This window comes from Heptranchias perlo, chromosome 20 (genome assembly GCF_035084215.1).
Source record: "Heptranchias perlo isolate sHepPer1 chromosome 20, sHepPer1.hap1, whole genome shotgun sequence".
NCBI classification, from domain to species: domain Eukaryota; kingdom Metazoa; phylum Chordata; class Chondrichthyes; order Hexanchiformes; family Hexanchidae; genus Heptranchias; species Heptranchias perlo.
The window spans coordinates 15,911,381-15,935,397 of record NC_090344.1 but is presented as its reverse complement, the minus strand read 5'-3'; the positions used below and the strand labels follow the sequence as shown (position 1 = coordinate 15,935,397).

The 24,017-nt window shown below is 44.7% G+C and overlaps 13 non-coding genes across 13 annotated transcripts; 6 read left to right on the top strand and 7 right to left on the bottom strand.

Annotated features, from left to right (window-relative positions):
- Nucleotides 1–6,750: 6,750 nt before the first annotated feature.
- On the bottom strand, nt 6,751–6,824 carry trnai-aau (transfer RNA isoleucine (anticodon AAU)). The gene has a single exon. It is a non-coding gene; the product is annotated as a tRNA-Ile (tRNA).
- A 1,879-nt stretch (nt 6,825–8,703) lies between these two features.
- Nucleotides 8,704–8,793, top strand: trnap-agg (transfer RNA proline (anticodon AGG)). Its single transcript is given in 2 exon segments — nt 8,704–8,739; nt 8,758–8,793. It is a non-coding gene; the product is annotated as a tRNA-Pro (tRNA).
- Nucleotides 8,794–9,320: 527 nt separating this feature from the next.
- On the bottom strand, nt 9,321–9,394 carry trnai-aau (transfer RNA isoleucine (anticodon AAU)). The gene has a single exon. It is a non-coding gene; the product is annotated as a tRNA-Ile (tRNA).
- A 1,874-nt stretch (nt 9,395–11,268) lies between these two features.
- On the top strand, nt 11,269–11,358 carry trnap-agg (transfer RNA proline (anticodon AGG)). Its single transcript is given in 2 exon segments — nt 11,269–11,304; nt 11,323–11,358. It is a non-coding gene; the product is annotated as a tRNA-Pro (tRNA).
- Nucleotides 11,359–11,885: 527 nt separating this feature from the next.
- On the bottom strand, nt 11,886–11,959 carry trnai-aau (transfer RNA isoleucine (anticodon AAU)). Its single transcript has one exon. It is a non-coding gene; the product is annotated as a tRNA-Ile (tRNA).
- Nucleotides 11,960–13,837: 1,878 nt separating this feature from the next.
- Nucleotides 13,838–13,927, top strand: trnap-agg (transfer RNA proline (anticodon AGG)). Its single transcript is given in 2 exon segments — nt 13,838–13,873; nt 13,892–13,927. It is a non-coding gene; the product is annotated as a tRNA-Pro (tRNA).
- A 527-nt stretch (nt 13,928–14,454) lies between these two features.
- trnai-aau (transfer RNA isoleucine (anticodon AAU)) lies at nt 14,455–14,528 on the bottom strand. The gene has a single exon. It is a non-coding gene; the product is annotated as a tRNA-Ile (tRNA).
- Nucleotides 14,529–16,402: 1,874 nt separating this feature from the next.
- Nucleotides 16,403–16,492, top strand: trnap-agg (transfer RNA proline (anticodon AGG)). Its single transcript is given in 2 exon segments — nt 16,403–16,438; nt 16,457–16,492. It is a non-coding gene; the product is annotated as a tRNA-Pro (tRNA).
- Nucleotides 16,493–17,019: 527 nt separating this feature from the next.
- trnai-aau (transfer RNA isoleucine (anticodon AAU)) lies at nt 17,020–17,093 on the bottom strand. The gene has a single exon. It is a non-coding gene; the product is annotated as a tRNA-Ile (tRNA).
- A 1,874-nt stretch (nt 17,094–18,967) lies between these two features.
- trnap-agg (transfer RNA proline (anticodon AGG)) lies at nt 18,968–19,057 on the top strand. Its single transcript is given in 2 exon segments — nt 18,968–19,003; nt 19,022–19,057. It is a non-coding gene; the product is annotated as a tRNA-Pro (tRNA).
- A 527-nt stretch (nt 19,058–19,584) lies between these two features.
- Nucleotides 19,585–19,658, bottom strand: trnai-aau (transfer RNA isoleucine (anticodon AAU)). Its single transcript has one exon. It is a non-coding gene; the product is annotated as a tRNA-Ile (tRNA).
- Nucleotides 19,659–21,536: 1,878 nt separating this feature from the next.
- Nucleotides 21,537–21,626, top strand: trnap-agg (transfer RNA proline (anticodon AGG)). The gene is given in 2 exon segments: nt 21,537–21,572; nt 21,591–21,626. It is a non-coding gene; the product is annotated as a tRNA-Pro (tRNA).
- Nucleotides 21,627–22,153: 527 nt separating this feature from the next.
- trnai-aau (transfer RNA isoleucine (anticodon AAU)) lies at nt 22,154–22,227 on the bottom strand. Its single transcript has one exon. It is a non-coding gene; the product is annotated as a tRNA-Ile (tRNA).
- Nucleotides 22,228–24,017: the final 1,790 nt, after the last annotated feature.

Here is a 24,017-nt window from a genome sequence, read left to right as displayed (position 1 = left end):
CGAAAGAGAACGGAGGAAATAGTTAGTGTGCAACTCGACATTTCTCTACATCGGAATAGAAAACGTGATTGGATGGATAGAAGAGGTCTGAAAGGATGGCCGATCGGCTGTGGGTGGCACCGAATTCTGCAGTGGCTGCAGTGGTTCATTACCGGTAATGAAAATGAGGTAATATGCTACCACAAGCTGCCGGTGCAAATCGTTCAATTTCCCAAACTTGACCCACCGAATCAAATGAAGCTCCTGGGAAAGCTACAAGACAACGCCGGTCTATCGGGCATCGTTTGAAGCAACTGGCAGTGTAAAGTAGCATCTACAGCCATGCATGCAAGTACTGCCATGTGCCGCTGCGATCGCCGAGTGGTTGAAGCGTTAAATTCAAGATCAAATGGAGTTTTCCTTCGCAGGTTTGATTTCTGCTCGCTGAATTATTGTTTAAAGATCCGTTCAATGCTCAAATGAATGAACTGGATCTAACTCACTTCATTTGTCTCTCTCAGAGCATGAGAGATACTCGAGCGTGGCCGGCGCTTTTAATTGGGTGCCCAATGTACTCTTGCAAAATTCAAATACACAAGAAAGAATCTTGCCCAATCTGCAACTAAAATTCTGCTACTTTGCAGAACCACCCATTTATAAGCGACTTTATTTGCACGAATCTCTCCATCTCTCCTTGTCTCTTGTCTCCACGTTGTCCCCTGATGGACTTCTCAGGCTTCCTGGAACGGTAAAGGCTGATCTAACCTGCAACACCAGCAGGGAAAGGTAAAGGAAAAAAAGACTGAGACGGTCGGAAAAGTAAAGGTGCAACCCAGCTGATAAATTCGTAGCTAATGTCTCCACATTTTTGTCTCTTCGCCCTCACAGTGAAAGAAAACAGCAATGTGAGTAAAATATACTTATGGTAGCTTGTATACTCTGACGATGCCGAGACAGATGCCAATGTAGCTTCAGATTAACTAATTCTGAAAAGTATTATTTGAAAAAACAAGTCGTACATTGTGAACTGAGAGGAGCCGAGCCGAGCGGAGGGAGCGTCCGATAAAAGGCAGGATTTCAGAGCGCTGAGAGGAGCCGAGCCGAGCGGAGGGAGCGTCCGATAAAAGGCGGGATTTCAGAGCGCTGAGAACAGCTGAGAGGAGCCGAGCCGAGCGGAGGGAGCGTCCAATAAAAGGCGGGATTTCAGAGCGCTGAGAACAGCTGAGAGGAGCCGAGCCGAGCGGAGGGAGCGTCCGATAAAAGGCGGGATTTCAGAGCGCTGAGAGGAGCCGAGCCGAGCGGAGGGAGCGTCCGATAAAAGGCGGGATTTCAGAGCGCTGAGAACAGCTGAGAGGAGCGGAGCTGAGGGAGCGTCCGATAAAAGGCGGGATTTCAGAGCGTTGAGAGGAGCCGAGCCGAGCGGAGGGAGCGTCCGATAAAAGGCGGGATTTCAGAGCGCTGAGAACAGCTGAGAGGAGCCGAGCCGAGCGGAGGGAGCGTCCGATAAAAGGCGTGATTTCAGAGCGCTGAGAACAGCTGAGAGGAGCCGAGCCGAGCGGAGGGAGCGTCCGATAAAAGGCGGGATTTCAGAGCGCTGAGAACAGCTGAGAGGAGCCGAGCCGAGCGGAGGGAGCGTCCGATAAAAGGCGGGATTTCAGAGCGCTGAGAGGAGCCGAGCGGAGCTGCGACCGAGTTCGAAGTGACGTCAGGAATCAGATCGGGACGCGACACAGGGGAGGCACCTGATTGGTGAGTAGGTTCAGGTGAGTATTTCTCCTTATCTACAGTAACTGAAGTAAAAGGAAAGGGAAGGTCTGCAGGTCTTATAGGAAGTAGCATTTATTTTTTAGTGAATCAAGGTCCCTAGTGTAGTTAACATTCTCTAAATTGAGAACAATCTAAAGGAGTAAACTCCTTAAAGGGAGTGGTAAGTAGTTTTTCTTTCCTTTTTTTTCTCTTGACATTGTAGTTGTTCTTAAGCTAATTTAAGGGTTAAGTCATGGCAGGAGATCCCAGCGCCGTGTCATGTTCCTCTTGTGGGATGTGGGAATTCAGGGCTCCTTCCTGTATCCCTGATTCCTTCACCTGCGGGAAGTGTGTCCAGCTGCAGCTATTGTTTGACCGCTTGACGGCTCTGGAGCTGCGGATGGACTCACTTTGGAGCATCCGCGATGCTGAGAAAGTCGTGGATAGCACGTTCAGTGAGTTGGTCACACCGCAGATAAAAATTACTGAGGGAGATAGTGAATGGGTGACCAACAGACAGAGGAAGAGTAGGAAGGCAGTGCAGGGGTCCCCTGCGGTCATCTCCCTCCAAAACAGGTATACCGTTTTGGATACTGTTGGCGGAGATGGCTCACCAGGGGAAGGTGGCAGTGGCCAGGTTCATGGCACCGTGGCTGGCTCTGCTGCACAGGAGGGCAGGAAAAAGAGTGGCAGAGCTATAGTCATAGGGGACTCGATTGTAAGGGGAATAGACAGGCGTTTCTGCGGACGCAACCGAGACTCCAGGATGGTATGTTGCCTCCCTGGTGCAAGGGTCAAGGATGTCTCGGAGCGGCTGCAGGACATTCTGGAGGGGGAGGGTGAACAGCCAGTTGTCGTGGTGCATATAGGCACCAACGATATAGGTAAAAAACAGGATGAGGTCCTACAAGCTGAATTTAGGGAGTTAGGAGTTAAACTAAAGAGTAGGACCTCAAATGTAGTAATCTCAGGATTGCTACCAGTGCCACGGGCTAGTCAGAGTAGGAATGACAGGATAGCTAAGATGAATACGTGGCTTGAGAGATGGTGCAAGAGGGAGGGATTCAAATTCCTGGGCCATTGGAACCGGTTCTGGGGGAGGTGGGACCAGTACAAATTGGACGGTCTGCATCTGGGCAGGACTGGAACCAATGTCCTAGCGGGAGTGTTTGCCAGTGCTGTTGGGGAGGGTTTAAACTAATGTGGCAGGGGGATGGGAACCGATGCAGGAAGTCAGTGGGAAATAAAGTGGTGACAGAAACAAAAGGCAGTAAGGGAGAGTGTACAGAACATGACCGGACAGATGGTCTGAGAAAGCAGGGCAAAGACCAAGGGAAGACTAGATTAAACTGCATTTATTTCAATGCAAGAAGTCTGATGGGCAAGGCAGATGAACTCAGGGCATGGATGGGTACATGGGACTGGGATGTTATAGCTATTACTGAAACATGGCTAAGGGAGGGGCAGGACTGGCAGCTCAATGTTCCAGGGTACAGATGCTATAGGAAAGATAGAGCAGGAGGTAAGAGAGGAGGGGGAGTTGCCTTCTTGATCAGGGAGAACATCACGGCAGTAGTGAGAGGGGATATATCCGAGGGTTCGCCCACTGAGTCCATATGGGTAGAACTGAAAAATAAGAAGGGAGAGATCACTTTGATAGGATTGTACTACAGACCCCCAAATAGTCAACGGGAAATTGAGGAGCAAATATGTAAGGAGATTACAGACAGCTGCAAGAAAAATAGGGTGGTAATAGTCGGGGACTTTAACTTTCCCAACATTGACTGGGACAGCCATAGCATTAGGGGCTTGGATGGAGAGAAATTTGTTGAGTGTATTCAGGAGGAATTTCTCATTCAGTATGTGGATGGCCCGACTAGAGAGGGGGCAAAACTTGACCTCCTCTTGGGAAATAAGGAAGGGCAGGTGACAGAAGTGTTAGTGAGGGATCACTTTGGGACCAGTGATCATAATTCCATTAGTTTTAAGATAGCTATGGAGAAGGATAGGTCTGGCCCAAAAGTTAAAATTCTAAATTGGGGAAAGGCCAATTTTGATGGTATTAGACAGGAACTTTCAGAAGTTGATTGGGAGAGTCTGTTGGCAGGCAAAGGGACGTCTGGTAAGTGGGAGGCTTTCAAAAGTGTGTTAACCAGGGTTCAGTGTAAGCACATTCCTTATAAAGTGAAGGGCAAGGCTGGTAGAAGTAGGGAACCTTGGATGACTCGGGAGATTGAGGCACTAGTCAAAAATAAGAAGGAGGCATATGACATGCATAGGCAGCTGGGATCAAGTGGATCCCTTGAAGAGTATAGAGATTGCCGGAGTAGAGTTAAGAGAGAAATCAGGAGGGCAAAAAGGGGATATGAGATTGCTTTGGCAGATAAGGCAAAGGTGAATCCAAAGAGCTTCTACAAATACATAAAGGGCAAAAGGGTAACTAGGGAGAGAGTAGGGCCTCTTAAGGATCAACAAGGTCATCTATGTGCGGAACCACAAGAGATGGGTGAGATCCTGAATGAATATTTCACATCGGTATTTACGGTTGAGAAAGGCATGGATGTTAGGGAACTTGGGGAAATAAATAGTGATGTCTTGAGGAGTGTACATATTACAGAGAGGGAGGTGCTGGAAATCTTAACGCGCATCAAGGTAGATAAATCTCCGGGACCTGATGAAATGTATCCCAGGACGTTATGGGAGGTTAGGGAGGAAATTGCGGGTCCCCTAGCAGAGATATTTGAATCATCCACCGCTACAGGTGAGGTGCCTGAAGATTGGAGGGTAGCAAATGTTGTGCCTTTGTTTAAGAAGGGCGGCAGGGAAAAGCCTGGGAACTACAGACCAGTGAGCCTGACATCTGTAGTGGGTAAGTTGTTAGAGGGTATTCTGAGGGACAGAATCTACAGGCATTTGGAGAGGCAGGGACTAATTAGGAACAGTCAGCATGGTTTTGTGAGAGGAAAATCATGTCTCACGAATTTGATTGAGTTTTTTGAAGGGGTAACCAAGAAGATAGATGAAGGCTGTGCAGTAGACGTGGTCTACATGGACTTCAGCAAAGCATTTGATAAGGTACCGCATGGTAGGTTGTTACATAAGGTTAAATCTCATGGGATCCAAGGTGAGGTAGCCAATTGGATACAAAATTGGCTTGACGACAGAAGACAGAGGGTGGTTGTCGAGGGTTGTTTTTCAAACTGGATGCCTGTTTCCAGCGGTGTGCCTCAGGGATCGGTGCTGGGTCCGCTGTTATTTGTTATTTATATTAATGATTTGGATGAGAATTTAGGAGGCATGGTTAGTAAGTTTGCGGATGACACCAAGATTGGTGGCATTGTGGACAGTGAGGAGGGTTATCTGGGATTGCAGCGGGATCTTGATAAATTGGGCCAGTGGGCCGATGAATGGCAGATGGAGTTTAATTTCGATAAATGTGAGGTGATGCATTTTGGTAGATCGAATCGGGCCAGGACCTACTCCGTTAATGGTAGGGCGTTGGGGAGAGTTATAGAACAAAGAGATCTAGGAGTACAGGTTCATAGCTCCTTGAAAGTGGAGTCACAGGTGGATAGGGTGGTGAAGAAGGCATTCAGCATGCTTGGTTTCATTGGTCAGAACATTGAATGCAGGAGTTGGGATGTCTTGTTGAAGTTGTACAGGGCATTGGTGAGGCCACACTTGGAGTACTGTGTACAGTTCTGGTCACCCTATTATAGAAAGGATATTATTAAACTAGAAAGAGTGCAGAAAAGATTTACTAGGATGCTACCGGGACTTGATGGTTTGACTTACAGGGAGAGGTTAGACAGACTGGGACTTTATTCCCTGGAGAGTAGGAGGTTAAGGGGTGATCTTATAGAAGTCTATAAAATAATGAGGGGCATAGATAAGGTCGATAGTCAAAATCTTTTCCCAAAGGTAGGGGAGTCAAAAACGAGGGGGCACAGATTTAAGGTGAGAGGGGAGAGATAAAAAAGGATCCAGAGGGGCAATTTTTTCACTCAAAGGGTGGTGAGTGTCTGGAACGAGCTGCCAGAGGCAGTAGTAGAGGCGGGTACAATTTTGTCTTTTAAAAAGCATTTGGACAGTTACATGGGGAAGATGGGTATCGAGGGATATGGGCCAAGTGCAGGCAATTGGGACTAGCTTAGTGGTATAAACTGGGCGACATGGACATGTTGGGCCGAAGGGCCTGTTTCCATGTTGTAACTTCTATGATTCTATGAAACGAATTTAGTAAAGAGAGGCTAATATTGGTGACTGGAAATAGGTAGTGTACAACTTGATATTGCTGTATATAGGAATAGAAAACGAGATTGGGTGGACAGAAGCGGTTGCAAAGGATAGCCGATCGGCTGAAGACTATGGTGAAATTTTAGACCGGCTGCAGGACTTTCTAGCAAGCGGCTCGTTGGTCTAGGGGTATGATTCTCGCTTAGGGCGTTTTTCTAATAGAATATGCGAGAGGTCCCGGGTTCAAATTCCGGACGAGCCCTGTTATCTCACTGCTTTTTAGTGAAAAGTCACCAATTGGATTCTGACATCTTTGCAGTTATTCGAATTGAATTATATTTGAGCTCCAGAGGACAAAGTGCAGAAGTTTCCAAGGCGCAACACACACGGAGCAAAAAAAAATGTCTCAAGATGATGTGGAGATTGAAGCTGAATGTGAATTTACCCCAATTTAGGCGGTCTCATTGATATTAGATGACGGGATCGAGAAACACATATCCAAGTTTGCCGATGACACAAAGATAGACAGAATTATGAGCAGTGTGGATGGAAGAATGAGATTACAGAGAGATATCACTCGATTAAGTGAATGGGCAAAACTGCGGCAAATGGATTTCAACGTAAGCAAGTTTGAGGCCGTCCACTTTGGACCTCAAAAAGATAGATCAGAAAACATATCAATGGATGTTACTCCAAAAAATTGACCTCATGACATTTTGTGTGGATTCGCTTGTTTCCAAAGTCTGCCAAACTTTTAAAAGTTACCAACGCATTGCAATAGGAACCTTATGGCCCGTACGGGGATCGAACCCGCGGCCTTGGCGTTATTAGCACCACGCTCTAACCAACTGAGCTAACCGGCCATGTATGTAGTTTAGCTTTATGGGCTTACCCGCGTGTTGGGTAGTTTGAGTTTATTTTTACACCAGCTGACAGGGTTTTGCAACGAATATTGAATAAACCACATCCCTTAAACATTGTTACTTGTTTCTGTATATACTGTCGAGGATGTAGATCAAAATTAACAAACAAAGAGCACTTTAATGTAACAAATTAAATTCCGATCAATAATATTTTACTCACAATGAACAGACCATCCATAAAACACTGCCCCGCTATAAAACCTGTGGGCAGGACCCTGAGCTACTGTGAAAATGATATCACCGCAACGTGATTCGATCACGCTGCGTTTCGACGTTGAGTCAGATGTCTGTCTGTCTATCCGTCTGATTGGGTCTCTTGCCTTATTCTCAGGCCAGGCTTTTTCTTTGCTGGCTGCAGGCCTCGCTCCCCGACTGACTGAACAACTACCGGGCCGTGTGTCAGAATCAATGACTGTGACTGACTGTCTGCCCATTTATGGCCACATTTCTGAGTTCCTGCCTTCGCTCCGTGTCGCAGGCCTGTCTCTGTCCCTTCGGATCACAACACACCCACAAGCTTCACGACTGAACGCAGGTTTGGTCAGTCTGTCCTCGCAGGTCCTTCGGAAGCGAATGATTTTGAACTGAATTATTTTTCCTGAGTGACTTGTGAAGTTTGGTTCAGTGATATGTTTGCGAAAGAGAACGGAGGAAATAGTTAGTGTGCAACTCGACATTTCTCTACATCGGAATAGAAAACGTGATTGGATGGATAGAAGAGGTCTGAAAGGATGGCCGATCGGCTGTGGGTGGCACCGAATTCTGCAGTGGCTGCAGTGGTTCATTACCGGTAATGAAAATGAGGTAATATGCTACCACAAGCTGCCGGTGCAAATCGTTCAATTTCCCAAACTTGACCCACCGAATCAAATGAAGCTCCTGGGAAAGCTACAAGACAACGCCGGTCTATCGGGCATCGTTTGAAGCAACTGGCAGTGTAAAGTAGCATCTACAGCCATGCATGCAAGTACTGCCATGTGCCGCTGCGATCGCCGAGTGGTTGAAGCGTTAAATTCAAGATCAAATGGAGTTTTCCTTCGCAGGTTTGATTTCTGCTCGCTGAATTATTGTTTAAAGATCCGTTCAATGCTCAAATGAATGAACTGGATCTAACTCACTTCATTTGTCTCTCTCAGAGCATGAGAGATACTCGAGCGTGGCCGGCGCTTTTAATTGGGTGCCCAATGTACTCTTGCAAAATTCAAATACACAAGAAAGAATCTTGCCCAATCTGCAACTAAAATTCTGCTACTTTGCAGAACCACCCATTTATAAGCGACTTTATTTGCACGAATCTCTCTATCTCTCCTTGTCTCTTGTCTCCATGTTGTCCCCTGATGGACTTCTCAGGCTTCCTGGAACGGTAAAGGCTGATCTAACCTGCAACACCAGCAGGGAAAGGTAAAGGAAAAAAAGACTGAGACGGTCGGAAAAGTAAAGGTGCAACCCAGCTGATAAATTCGTAGCTAATGTCTCCACATTTTTGTCTCTTCGCCCTCACAGTGAAAGAAAACAGCAATGTGAGTAAAATATACTTATGGTAGCTTGTATACTCTGACGATGCCAAGACAGATGCCAATGTAGCTTCAGATTAACTAATTCTGAAAAGTATTATTTGAAAAAACAAGTCGTACATTGTAAACGAATTTAGTAAAGAGAGGCTAATATTGGTGACTGGAAATAGGTCGTGTACAACTTGATATTGCTGTATATAGGAATAGAAAACGAGATAGGGTGGACAGAAGCGGTTGCAAAGGATAGCCGATCGGCTGAAGACTATGGTGAAATTTTAGACCGGCTGCAGGACTTTCTAGCAAGCGGCTCGTTGGTCTAGGGGTATGATTCTCGCTTAGGGCGTTTTTCTGATAGAATATGCGAGAGGTCCCGGGTTCAAATCCCGGACGAGCCCTGTTATCTCACTGCTTTTTAGTGAAAAGTCACCAATTGGATTCTGACATCTTTGCAGTTGTTCGAATTGAATTGTATTTGCGCTCCAGAGGACAAAGTGCAGAAGTTTCCAAGGCGCAACACACACGGAGCAAAAAAAAATGTCTCAAGATGATGTGGAGATTGAAGCTGAATGTGAATTTACCCCAATTTAGGCGGTCTCATTGATATTAGATGACGGGATCGAGAAACACATATCCAAGTTTGCCGATGACACAAAGATAGACAGAATTATGAGCAGTGTGGATGGAAGAATGAGATTACAGAGAGATATTACTCGATTAAGTGAATGGGCAAAACTGCGGCAAATGGATTTCAACGTAAGCAAGTTTGAGGCCGTCCACTTTGGACCTCAAAAAGATAGATCAGAAAACATATCAATGGATGTTACTCCAAAAAATTGACCTCATGACATTTTGTGTGGATTCGCTTGTTTCCAAAGTCTGCCAAACTTTTAAAAGTTACCAACGCATTGCACTAGGAACCTTATGGCCCGTACGGGGATCGAACCCGCGGCCTTGGCGTTATTAGCACCACGCTCTAACCAACTGAGCTAACCGGCCATGTATGTAGTTTAGCTTTATGGGCTTACCCGCGTGTTGGGTAGTTTGAGTTTATTTTTACACCAGCTGACAGGGTTTTGCAACGAATATTGAATAAACCACATCCCTTAAACATTGTTACTTGTTTCTGTATATACTGTCGAGGATGTAGATCAAAATTAACAAACAAAGAGCACTTTAATGTAACAAATTAAATTCCGATCAATAATATTTTACTCACAATGAACAGACCATCAATAAAACACTGCCCCGCTATAAAACCTGTGGGCAGGACCCTGAGCTACTGTGAAAATGATATCACCGCAACGTGATTCGATCACGCTGCGTTTCGACGTTGAGTCAGATGTCTGTCTGTCTATCCGTCTGATTGGGTCTCTGCCTTATTCTCAGGCCAGGCTTTTTCTTTGCTGGCTGCCGGCCTCGCTCCCCGACTGACTGAACAACTACCGGGCCGTGTGTCAGAATCAATGACTGTGACTGACTGTCTGCCCATTTATGGCCACATTTCTGAGTTCCTGCCTTCGCTCCGTGTCGCAGGCCTGTCTCTGTCCCTTCGGATCACAACACACCCACAAGCTTCACGACTGAACGCAGGTTTGGTCAGTCTGTCCTCGCAGGTCCTTCGGAAGCGAATGATTTTGAACTGAATTATTTTTCCTGAGTGACTTGTGAAGTTTGGTTCAGTGATATGTTTGCGAAAGAGAACGGAGGAAATAGTTAGTGTGCAACTCGACATTTCTCTACATCGGAATAGAAAACGTGATTGGATGGATAGAAGAGGTCTGAAAGGATGGCCGATCGGCTGTGGGTGGCACCGAATTCTGCAGTGGCTGCAGTGGTTCATTACCGGTAATGAAAATGAGGTAATATGCTACCACAAGCTGCCGGTGCAAATCGTTCAATTTCCCAAACTTGACCCACCGAATCAAATGAAGCTCCTGGGAAAGCTACAAGACAACGCCGGTCTATCGGGCATCGTTTGAAGCAACTGGCAGTTTAAAGTAGCATCTACAGCCATGTAAGTACTGCCATGTGCCGCTGCGATCGCCGAGTGGTTGAAGCGTTAAATTCAAGATCAAATGGAGTTTTCCTTCGCAGGTTTGATTTCTGCTCGCTGAATTATTGTTTAAAGATCCGTTCAATGCTCAAATGAATGAACTGGATCTAACTCACTTCATTTGTCTCTCTCAGAGCATGAGAGATACTCGAGCGTGGCCGGCGCTTTTAATTGGGTGCCCAATGTACTCTTGCAAAATTCAAATACACAAGAAAGAATCTTGCCCAATCTGCAACTAAAATTCTGCTACTTTGCAGAACCACCCATTTATAAGCGACTTTATTTGCACGAATCTCTCTATCTCTCCTTGTCTCTTGTCTCCATGTTGTCCCCTGATGGACTTCTCAGGCTTCCTGGAACGGTAAAGGCTGATCTAACCTGCAACACCAGCAGGGAAAGGTAAAGGAAAAAAAGACTGAGACGGTCGGAAAAGTAAAGGTGCAACCCAGCTGATAAATTCGTAGCTAATGTCTCCACATTTTTGTCTCTTCGCCCTCACAGTGAAAGAAAACAGCAATGTGAGTAAAATATACTTATGGTAGCTTGTATACTCTGACGATGCCAAGACAGATGCCAATGTAGCTTCAGATTAACTAATTCTGAAAAGTATTATTTGAAAAAACAAGTCGTACATTGTAAACGAATTTAGTAAAGAGAGGCTAATATTGGTGACTGGAAATAGGTCGTGTACAACTTGATATTGCTGTATATAGGAATAGAAAACGAGATAGGGTGGACAGAAGCGGTTGCAAAGGATAGCCGATCGGCTGAAGACTATGGTGAAATTTTAGACCGGCTGCAGGACTTTCTAGCAAGCGGCTCGTTGGTCTAGGGGTATGATTCTCGCTTAGGGCGTTTTTCTAATAGAATATGCGAGAGGTCCCGGGTTCAAATCCCGGACGAGCCCTGTTATCTCACTGCTTTTTAGTGAAAAGTCACCAATTGGATTCTGACATCTTTGCAGTTGTTCGAATTGAATTGTATTTGCGCTCCAGAGGACAAAGTGCAGAAGTTTCCAAGGCGCAACACACACGGAGCAAAAAAAAATGTCTCAAGATGATGTGGAGATTGAAGCTGAATGTGAATTTACCCCAATTTCGGCGGTCTCATTGATATTAGATGACGGGATCGAGAAACACATATCCAAGTTTGCCGATGACACAAAGATAGACAGAATTATGAGCAGTGTGGATGGAAGAATGAGATTACAGAGAGATATTACTCGATTAAGTGAATGGGCAAAACTGCGGCAAATGGATTTCAACGTAAGCAAGTTTGAGGCCGTCCACTTTGGACCTCAAAAAGATAGATCAGAAAACATATCAATGGATGTTACTCCAAAAAATTGACCTCATGACATTTTGTGTGGATTCGCTTGTTTCCAAAGTCTGCCAAACTTTTAAAAGTTACCAACGCATTGCACTAGGAACCTTATGGCCCGTACGGGGATCGAACCCGCGGCCTTGGCGTTATTAGCACCACGCTCTAACCAACTGAGCTAACCGGCCATGTATGTAGTTTAGCTTTATGGGCTTACCCGCGTGTTGGGTAGTATGAGTTTATTTTTACACCAGCTGACAGGGTTTTGCAACGAATATTGAATAAACCACATCCCTTAAACATTGTTACTTGTTTCTGTATATACTGTCGAGGATGTAGATCAAAATTAACAAACAAAGAGCACTTTAATGTAACAAATTAAATTCCGATCAATAATATTTTACTCACAATGAACAGACCATCAATAAAACACTGCCCCGCTATAAAACCTGTGGGCAGGACCCTGAGCTACTGTGAAAATGATATCACCGCAACGTGATTCGATCACGCTGCGTTTCGACGTTGAGTCAGATGTCTGTCTGTCTATCCGTCTGATTGGGTCTCTGCCTTATTCTCAGGCCAGGCTTTTTCTTTGCTGGCTGCCGGCCTCGCTCCCCGACTGACTGAACAACTACCGGGCCGTGTGTCAGAATCAATGACTGTGACTGACTGTCTGCCCATTTATGGCCACATTTCTGAGTTCCTGCCTTCGCTCCGTGTCGCAGGCCTGTCTCTGTCCCTTCGGATCACAACACACCCACAAGCTTCACGACTGAACGCAGGTTTGGTCAGTCTGTCCTCGCAGGTCCTTCGGAAGCGAATGATTTTGAACTGAATTATTCTTCCTGAGTGACTTGTGAAGTTTGGTTCAGTGATATGTTTGCGAAAGAGAACGGAGGAAATAGTTAGTGTGCAACTCGACATTTCTCTACATCGGAATAGAAAACGTGATTGGATGGATAGAAGAGGTCTGAAAGGATGGCCGATCGGCTGTGGGTGGCACCGAATTCTGCAGTGGCTGCAGTGGTTCATTACCGGTAATGAAAATGAGGTAATATGCTACCACAAGCTGCCGGTGCAAATCGTTCAATTTCCCAAACTTGACCCACCGAATCAAATGAAGCTCCTGGGAAAGCTACAAGACAACGCCGGTCTATCGGGCATCGTTTGAAGCAACTGGCAGTGTAAAGTAGCATCTACAGCCATGCATGCAAGTACTGCCATGTGCCGCTGCGATCGCCGAGTGGTTGAAGCGTTAAATTCAAGATCAAATGGAGTTTTCCTTCGCAGGTTTGATTTCTGCTCGCTGAATTATTGTTTAAAGATCCGTTCAATGCTCAAATGAATGAACTGGATCTAACTCACTTCATTTGTCTCTCTCAGAGCATGAGAGATACTCGAGCGTGGCCGGCGCTTTTAATTGGGTGCCCAATGTACTCTTGCAAAATTCAAATACACAAGAAAGAATCTTGCCCAATCTGCAACTAAAATTCTGCTACTTTGCAGAACCACCCATTTATAAGCGACTTTATTTGCACGAATCTCTCTATCTCTCCTTGTCTCTTGTCTCCATGTTGTCCCCTGATGGACTTCTCAGGCTTCCTGGAACGGTAAAGGCTGATCTAACCTGCAACACCAGCAGGGAAAGGTAAAGGAAAAAAAGACTGAGACGGTCGGAAAAGTAAAGGTGCAACCCAGCTGATAAATTCGTAGCTAATGTCTCCACATTTTTGTCTCTTCGCCCTCACAGTGAAAGAAAACAGCAATGTGAGTAAAATATACTTATGGTAGCTTGTATACTCTGACGATGCCAAGACAGATGCCAATGCAGCTTCAGATTAACTAATTCTGAAAAGTATTATTTGAAAAAACAAGTCGTACATTGTAAACGAATTTAGTAAAGAGAGGCTAATATTGGTGACTGGAAATAGGTAGTGTACAACTTGATATTGCTGTATATAGGAATAGAAAACGAGATAGGGTGGACAGAAGCGGTTGCAAAGGATAGCCGATCGGCTGAAGACTATGGTGAAATTTTAGACCGGCTGCAGGACTTCCTAGCAAGCGGCTCGTTGGTCTAGGGGTATGATTCTCGCTTAGGGCGTTTTTCTAATAGAATATGCGAGAGGTCCCGGGTTCAAATCCCGGACGAGCCCTGTTATCTCACTGCTTTTTAGTGAAAAGTCACCAATTGGATTCTGACATCTTTGCAGTTGTTCGAATTGAATTATATTTGCGCTCCAGAGGACAAAGTGCAGAAGTTTCCAAGGCGCAACACACACGGAGCAAAAAAAAATGTCTCAAGATGATGTGGAGATTGAAGCTGAATGTGAATTTACCCCAATTTAGGCGGTCTCATTGATATTAGATGACGGGATCGAGAAACACATATCCAAGTTTGCCGATGACACAAAGATAGACAGAATTATGAGCAGTGTGGATGGAAGAATGAGATTACAGAGAGATATTACTCGATTAAGTGAATGGGCAAAACTGCGGCAAATGGATTTCAACGTAAGCAAGTTTGAGGCCGTCCACTTTGGACCTCAAAAAGATAGATCAGAAAACATATCAATGGATGTTACTCCAAAAAATTGACCTCATGACATTTTGTGTGGATTCGCTTGTTTCCAAAGTCTGCCAAACTTTTAAAAGTTACCAACGCATTGCACTAGGAACCTTATGGCCCGTACGGGGATCGAACCCGCGGCCTTGGCGTTATTAGCACCACGCTCTAACCAACTGAGCTAACCGGCCATGTATGTAGTTTAGCTTTATGGGCTTACCCGCGTGTTGGGTAGTTTGAGTTTATTTTTACACCAGCTGACAGGGTTTTGCAACGAATATTGAATAAACCACATCCCTTAAACATTGTTACTTGTTTCTGTATATACTGTCGAGGATGTAGATCAAAATTAACAAACAAAGAGCACTTTAATGTAACAAATTAAATTCCGATCAATAATATTTTACTCACAATGAACAGACCATCAATAAAACACTGCCCCGCTATAAAACCTGTGGGCAGGACCCTGAGCTACTGTGAAAATGATATCACCGCAACGTGATTCGATCACGCTGCGTTTCGACGTTGAGTCAGATGTCTGTCTGTCTATCCGTCTGATTGGGTCTCTGCCTTATTCTCAGGCCAGGCTTTTTCTTTGCTGGCTGCCGGCCTCGCTCCCCGACTGACTGAACAACTACCGGGCCGTGTGTCAGAATCAATGACTGTGACTGACTGTCTGCCCATTTATGGCCACATTTCTGAGTTCCTGCCTTCGCTCCGTGTCGCAGGCCTGTCTCTGTCCCTTCGGATCACAACACACCCACAAGCTTCACGACTGAACGCAGGTTTGGTCAGTCTGTCCTCGCAGGTCCTTCGGAAGCGAATGATTTTTAACTGAATTATTTTTCCTGAGTGACTTGTGAAGTTTGGTTCAGTGATATGTTTGCGAAAGAGAACGGAGGAAATAGTTAGTGTGCAACTCGACATTTCTCTACATCGGAATAGAAAACGTGATTGGATGGATAGAAGAGGTCTGAAAGGATGGCCGATCGGCTGTGGGTGGCACCGAATTCTGCAGTGGCTGCAGTGGTTCATTACCGGTAATGAAAATGAGGTAATATGCTACCACAAGCTGCCGGTGCAAATCGTTCAATTTCCCAAACTTGACCCACCGAATCAAATGAAGCTCCTGGGAAAGCTACAAGACAACGCCGGTCTATCGGGCATCGTTTGAAGCAACTGGCAGTTTAAAGTAGCATCTACAGCCATGTAAGTACTGCCATGTGCCGCTGCGATCGCCGAGTGGTTGAAGCGTTAAATTCAAGATCAAATGGAGTTTTCCTTCGCAGGTTTGATTTCTGCTCGCTGAATTATTGTTTAAAGATCCGTTCAATGCTCAAATGAATGAACTGGATCTAACTCACTTCATTTGTCTCTCTCAGAGCATGAGAGATACTCGAGCGTGGCCGGCGCTTTTAATTGGGTGCCCAATGTACTCTTGCAAAATTCAAATACACAAGAAAGAATCTTGCCCAATCTGCAACTAAAATTCTGCTACTTTGCAGAACCACCCATTTATAAGCGACTTTATTTGCACGAATCTCTCTATCTCTCCTTGTCTCTTGTCTCCATGTTGTCCCCTGATGGACTTCTCAGGCTTCCTGGAACGGTAAAGGCTGATCTAACCTGCAACACCAGCAGGGAAAGGTAAAGGAAAAAAAGACTGAGACGGTCGGAAAAGTAAAGGTGCAACCCAGCTGATAAATTCGTAGCTAATGTCTCCACATTTTTGTCTCTTCGCCCTCACAGTGAAAGAAAACAGCAATGTGAGTAAAATATACTTATGGTAGCTTGTATACTCTGACGATGCCAAGACAGATGCCAATGTAGCTTCAGATTAACTAATTCTGAAAAGTATTATTTGAAAAAACAAGTCGTACATTGTAAACGAATTTAGTAAAGAGAGGCTAATATTGGTGACTGGAAATAGGTCGTGTACAACTTGATATTGCTGTATATAGGAATAGAAAACGAGATAGGGTGGACAGAAGCGGTTGCAAAGGATAGCCGATCGGCTGAAGACTATGGTGAAATTTTAGACCGGCTGCAGGACTTTCTAGCAAGCGGCTCGTTGGTCTAGGGGTATGATTCTCGCTTAGGGCGTTTTTCTAATAGAATATGCGAGAGGTCCCGGGTTCAAATCCCGGACGAGCCCTGTTATCTCACTGCTTTTTAGTGAAAAGTCACCAATTGGATTCTGACATCTTTGCAGTTGTTCGAATTGAATTGTATTTGCGCTCCAGAGGACAAAGTGCAGAAGTTTCCAAGGCGCAACACACACGGAGCAAAAAAAAATGTCTCAAGATGATGTGGAGATTGAAGCTGAATGTGAATTTACCCCAATTTAGGCGGTCTCATTGATATTAGATGACGGGATCGAGAAACACATATCCAAGTTTGCCGATGACACAAAGATAGACAGAATTATGAGCAGTGTGGATGGAAGAATGAGATTACAGAGAGATATTACTCGATTAAGTGAATGGGCAAAACTGCGGCAAATGGATTTCAACGTAAGCAAGTTTGAGGCCGTCCACTTTGGACCTCAAAAAGATAGATCAGAAAACATATCAATGGATGTTACTCCAAAAAATTGACCTCATGACATTTTGTGTGGATTCGCTTGTTTCCAAAGTCTGCCAAACTTTTAAAAGTTACCAACGCATTGCACTAGGAACCTTATGGCCCGTACGGGGATCGAACCCGCGGCCTTGGCGTTATTAGCACCACGCTCTAACCAACTGAGCTAACCGGCCATGTATGTAGTTTAGCTTTATGGGCTTACCCGCGTGTTGGGTAGTTTGAGTTTATTTTTACACCAGCTGACAGGGTTTTGCAACGAATATTGAATAAACCACATCCCTTAAACATTGTTACTTGTTTCTGTATATACTGTCGAGGATGTAGATCAAAATTAACAAACAAAGAGCACTTTAATGTAACAAATTAAATTCCGATCAATAATATTTTACTCACAATGAACAGACCATCAATAAAACACTGCCCCGCTATAAAACCTGTGGGCAGGACCCTGAGCTACTGTGAAAATGATATCACCGCAACGTGATTCGATCACGCTGCGTTTCGACGTTGAGTCAGATGTCTGTCTGTCTATCCGTCTGATTGGGTCTCTGCCTTATTCTCAGGCCAGGCTTTTTCTTTGCTGGCTGCCGGCCTCGCTCCCCGACTGACTGAACAACTACCGGGCCGTGTGTCAGAATCAATGACTGTGACTGACTGTCTGCCCATTTATGGCCACATTTCTGAGTTCCTGCCTTCGCTCCGTGTCGCAGGCCTGTCTCTGTCCCTTCGGATCACAACACACCCACAAGCTTCACGACTGAACGTTTGGTCAGTCTGTCCTCGCAGGTCCTTCGGAAGCGAATGATTTTGAACTGAATTATTTTTCCTGAGTGACTTGTGAAGTTTGGTTCAGTGATATGTTTGCGAAAGAGAACGGAGGAAATAGTTAGTGTGCAACTCGACATTTCTCTACATCGGAATAGAAAACGTGATTGGATGGATAGAAGAGGTCTGAAAGGATGGCCGATCGGCTGTGGGTGGCACCGAATTCTGCAGTGGCTGCAGTGGTTCATTACCGGTAATGAAAATGAGGTAATATGCTACCACAAGCTGCCGGTGCAAATCGTTCAATTTCCCAAACTTGACCCACCGAATCAAATGAAGCTCCTGGGAAAGCTACAAGACAACGCCGGTCTATCGGGCATCGTTTGAAGCAACTGGCAGTGTAAAGTAGCATCTACAGCCATGCATGCAAGTACTGCCATGTGCCGCTGCGATCGCCGAGTGGTTGAAGCGTTAAATTCAAGATCAAATGGAGTTTTCCTTCGCAGGTTTGATTTCTGCTCGCTGAATTATTGTTTAAAGATCCGTTCAATGCTCAAATGAATGAACTGGATCTAACTCACTTCATTTGTCTCTCTCAGAGCATGAGAGATACTCGAGCGTGGCCGGCGCTTTTAATTGGGTGCCCAATGTACTCTTGCAAAATTCAAATACACAAGAAAGAATCTTGCCCAATCTGCAACTAAAATTCTGCTACTTTGCAGAACCACCCATTTATAAGCGACTTTATTTGCACGAATCTCTCTATCTCTCCTTGTCTCTTGTCTCCATGTTGTCCCCTGATGGACTTCTCAGGCTTCCTGGAACGGTAAAGGCTGATCTAACCTGCAACACCAGCAGGGAAAGGTAAAGGAAAAAAAGACTGAGACGGTCGGAAAAGTAAAGGTGCAACCCAGCTGATAAATTCGTAGCTAATGTCTCCACATTTTTGTCTCTTCGCCCTCACAGTGAAAGAAAACAGCAATGTGAGTAAAATATACTTATGGTAGCTTGTATACTCTGACGATGCCAAGACAGATGCCAATGTAGCTTCAGATTAACTAATTCTGAAAAGTATTATTTGAAAAAACAAGTCGTACATTGTAAACGAATTTAGTAAAGAGAGGCTAATATTGGTGACTGGAAATAGGTAGTGTACAACTTGATATTGCTGTATATAGGAATAGAAAACGAGATAGGGTGGACAGAAGCGGTTGCAAAGGATAGCCGATCGGCTGAAGACTATGGTGAAATTTTAGACCGGCTGCAGGACTTCCTAGCAAGCGGCTCGTTGGTCTAGGGGTATGATTCTCGCTTAGGGCGTTTTTCTAATAGAATATGCGAGAGGTCCCGGGTTCAAATCCCGGACGAGCCCTGTTATCTCACTGCTTTTTAGTGAAAAGTCACCAATTGGATTCTGACATCTTTGCAGTTGTTCGAATTGAATTATATTTGCGCTCCAGAGGACAAAGTGCAGAAGTTTCCAAGGCGCAACACACACGGAGCAAAAAAAAATGTCTCAAGATGATGTGGAGATTGAAGCTGAATGTGAATTTACCCCAATTTAGGCGGTCTCATTGATATTAGATGACGAAATCGAGAAACACATATCCAAGTTTGCCGATGACACAAAGATAGACAGAATTATGAGCAGTGTGGATGGAAGAATGAGATTACAGAGAGATATTACTCGATTAAGTGAATGGGCAAAACTGCGGCAAATGGATTTCAACGTAAGCAAGTTTGAGGCCGTCCACTTTGGACCTCAAAAAGATAGATCAGAAAACATATCAATGGATGTTACTCCAAAAAATTGACCTCATGACATTTTGTGTGGATTCGCTTGTTTCCAAAGTCTGCCAAACTTTTAAAAGTTACCAACGCATTGCACTAGGAACCTTATGGCCCGTACGGGGATCGAACCCGCGGCCTTGGCGTTATTAGCACCACGCTCTAACCAACTGAGCTAACCGGCCATGTATGTAGTTTAGCTTTATGGGCTTACCCGCGTGTTGGGTAGTTTGAGTTTATTTTTACACCAGCTGACAGGGTTTTGCAACGAATATTGAATAAACCACATCCCTTAAACATTGTTACTTGTTTCTGTATATACTGTCGAGGATGTAGATCAAAATTAACAAACAAAGAGCACTTTAATGTAACAAATTAAATTCCGATCAATAATATTTTACTCACAATGAACAGACCATCAATAAAACACTGCCCCGCTATAAAACCTGTGGGCAGGACCCTGAGCTACTGTGAAAATGATATCACCGCAACGTGATTCGATCACGCTGCGTTTCGACGTTGAGTCAGATGTCTGTCTGTCTATCCGTCTGATTGGGTCTCTGCCTTATTCTCAGGCCAGGCTTTTTCTTTGCTGGCTGCCGGCCTCGCTCCCCGACTGACTGAACAACTACCGGGCCGTGTGTCAGAATCAATGACTGTGACTGACTGTCTGCCCATTTATGGCCACATTTCTGAGTTCCTGCCTTCGCTCCGTGTCGCAGGCCTGTCTCTGTCCCTTCGGATCACAACACACCCACAAGCTTCACGACTGAACGCAGGTTTGGTCAGTCTGTCCTCGCAGGTCCTTCGGAAGCGAATGATTTTGAACTGAATTATTTTTCCTGAGTGACTTGTGAAGTTTGGTTCAGTGATATGTTTGCGAAAGAGAACGGAGGAAATAGTTAGTGTGCAACTCGACATTTCTCTACATCGGAATAGAAAACGTGATTGGATGGATAGAAGAGGTCTGAAAGGATGGCCGATCGGCTGTGGGTGGCACCGAATTCTGCAGTGGCTGCAGTGGTTCATTACCGGTAATGAAAATGAGGTAATATGCTACCACAAGCTGCCGGTGCAAATCGTTCAATTTCCCAAACTTGACCCACCGAATCAAATGAAGCTCCTGGGAAAGCTACAAGACAACGCCGGTCTATCGGGCATCGTTTGAAGCAACTGGCAGTGTAAAGTAACATCTACAGCCATGCATGCAAGTACTGCCATGTGCCGCTGCGATCGCCGAGTGGTTGAAGCGTTAAATTCAAGATCAAATGGAGTTTTCCTTCGCAGGTTTGATTTCTGCTCGCTGAATTATTGTTTAAAGATCCGTTCAATGCTCAAATGAATGAACTGGATCTAACTCACTTCATTTGTCTCTCTCAGAGCATGAGAGATACTCGAGCGTGGCCGGCGCTTTTAATTGGGTGCCCAATGTACTCTTGCAAAATTCAAATACACAAGAAAGAATCTTGCCCAATCTGCAACTAAAATTCTGCTACTTTGCAGAACCACCCATTTATAAGCGACTTTATTTGCACGAATCTCTCTATCTCTCCTTGTCTCTTGTCTCCATGTTGTCCCCTGATGGACTTCTCAGGCTTCCTGGAACGGTAAAGGCTGATCTAACCTGCAACACCAGCAGGGAAAGGTAAAGGAAAAAAAGACTGAGACGGTCGGAAAAGTAAAGGTGCAACCCAGCTGATAAATTCGTAGCTAATGTCTCCACATTTTTGTCTCTTCGCCCTCACGGTGAAAGAAAACAGCAATGTGAGTAAAATATACTTATGGTAGCTTGTATACTCTGACGATGCCGAGACAGATGCCAATGTAGCTTCAGATTAACTAATTCTGAAAAGTATTATTTGAAAAAATAAGTCGTACATTGTAAACGAATTTAGTAAAGAGAGGCTAATATTGGTGACTGGAAATAGGTAGTGTACAACTTGATATTGCTGTATATAGGAATAGAAAACGAGATTGGGTGGACAGAAGCGGTTGCAAAGGATAGCCGATCGGCTGAAGACTATGGTGAAATTTTAGACCGGCTGCAGGACTTTCTAGCAAGCGGCTCGTTGGTCTAGGGGTATGATTCTCGCTTAGGGCGTTTTTCTAATAGAATATGCGAGAGGTCCCGGGTTCAAATCCCGGACGAGCCCTGTTATCTCACTGCTTTTTAGTGAAAAGTCACCAATTGGATTCTGACATCTTTGCAGTTATTCGAATTGAATTATATTTGAGCTCCAGAGGACAAAGTGCAGAAGTTTCCAAGGCGCAACACACACGGAGCAAAAAAAAATGTCTCAAGATGATGTGGAGATTGAAGCTGAATGTGAATTTACCCCAATTTAGGCGGTCTCATTGATATTAGATGACGGGATCGAGAAACACATATCCAAGTTTGCCGATGACACAAAGATAGACAGAATTATAAGCAGTGTGGATGGAAGAATGAGATTACAGAGAGATATCACCAGATTAAGTGAATGGGCAAAACTGCGGCAAATGGATTTCAACGTAAGCAAGTTTGAGGCCGTCCACTTTGGACCTCAAAAAGATCGATCAGAAAACATATCAATGGATGTTACTCCAAAAAATTGACCTCATGACATTTTGTGTGGATTCGCTTGTTTCCAAAGTCTGCCAAACTTTTAAAAGTTACCAACGCATTGCAATAGGAACCTTATGGCCCGTACGGGGATCGAACCCGCGGCCTTGGCGTTATTAGCACCACGCTCTAACCAACTGAGCTAACCGGCCATGTATGTAGTTTAGCTTTATGGGCTTACCCGCGTGTTGGGTAGTTTGAGTTTATTTTTACACCAGCTGACAGGGTTTTGCAACGAATATTGAATAAACCACATCCCTTAAACATTGTTACTTGTTTCTGTATATACTGTCGAGGATGTAGATCAAAATTAACAAACAAAGAGCACTTTAATGTAACAAATTAAATTCCGATCAATAATATTTTACTCACAATGAACAGCCCATCCATAAAACACTGCCCCGCTATAAAACCTGTGGGCAGGACCCTGAGCTACTGTGAAAATGATATCACCGCAACGTGATTCGATCACGCTGCGTTTCGACGTTGAGTCAGATGTCTGTCTGTCTATCCGTCTGATTGGGTCTCTGCCTTATTCTCAGGCCAGGCTTTTTCTTTGCTGGCTGCAGGCCTCGCTCCCCGACTGACTGAACAACTACCGGGCCGTGTGTCAGAATCAATGACTGTGACTGACTGTCTGCCCATTTATGGCCACATTTCTGAGTTCCTGCCTTCGCTCCGTGTCGCAGGCCTGTCTCTGTCCCTTCGGATCACAACACACCCACAAGCTTCACGACTGAACGCAGGTTTGGTCAGTCTGTCCTCGCAGGTCCTTCGGAAGCGAATGATTTTGAACTGAATTATTTTTCCTGAGTGACTTGTGAAGTTTGGTTCAGTGATATGTTTGCGAAAGAGAACGGAGGAAATAGTTAGTGTGCAACTCGACATTTCTCTACATCGGAATAGAAAACGTGATTGGATGGATAGAAGAGGTCTGAAAGGATGGCCGATCGGCTGTGGGTGGCACCGAATTCTGCAGTGGCTGCAGTGGTTCATTACCGGTAATGAAAATGAGGTAATATGCTACCACAAGCTGCCGGTGCAAATCGTTCAATTTCCCAAACTTGACCCACCGAATCAAATGAAGCTCCTGGGAAAGCTACAAGACAACGCCGGTCTATCGGGCATCGTTTGAAGCAACTGGCAGTGTAAAGTAGCATCTACAGCCATGCATGCAAGTACTGCCATGTGCCGCTGCGATCGCCGAGTGGTTGAAGCGTTAAATTCAAGATCAAATGGAGTTTTCCTTCGCAGGTTTGATTTCTGCTCGCTGAATTATTGTTTAAAGATCCGTTCAATGCTCAAATGAATGAACTGGATCTAACTCACTTCATTTGTCTCTCTCAGAGCATGAGAGATACTCGAGCGTGGCCGGCGCTTTTAATTGGGTGCCCAATGTACTCTTGCAAAATTCAAATACACAAGAAAGAATCTTGACAATCTGCAACTAAAATTCTGCTACTTTGCAGAACCACCCATTTATAAGCGACTTTATTTGCACGAATCTCTCTATCTCTCCTTGTCTCTTGTCTCCATGTTGTCCCCTGATGGACTTCTCAGGCTTCCTGGAACGGTAAAGGCTGATCTAACCTGCAACACCAGCAGGGAAAGGTAAAGGAAAAAAAGACTGAGACGGTCGGAAAAGTAAAGGTGCAACCCAGCTGATAAATTCGTAGCTAATGTCTCCACATTTTTGTCTCTTCGCCCTCACAGTGAAAGAAAACAGCAATGTGAGTAAAATATACTTATGGTAGCTTGCATACTCTGACGATGCCGAGACAGATGCCAATGTAGCTTCAGATTAACTAATTCTGAAAAGTATTATTTGAAAAAACAAGTCGTACATTGTAAACGAATTTAGTAAAGAGAGGCTAATATTGGTGACTGGAAATAGGTAGTGTACAACTTGATATTGCTGTATATAGGAATAGAAAACGAGATT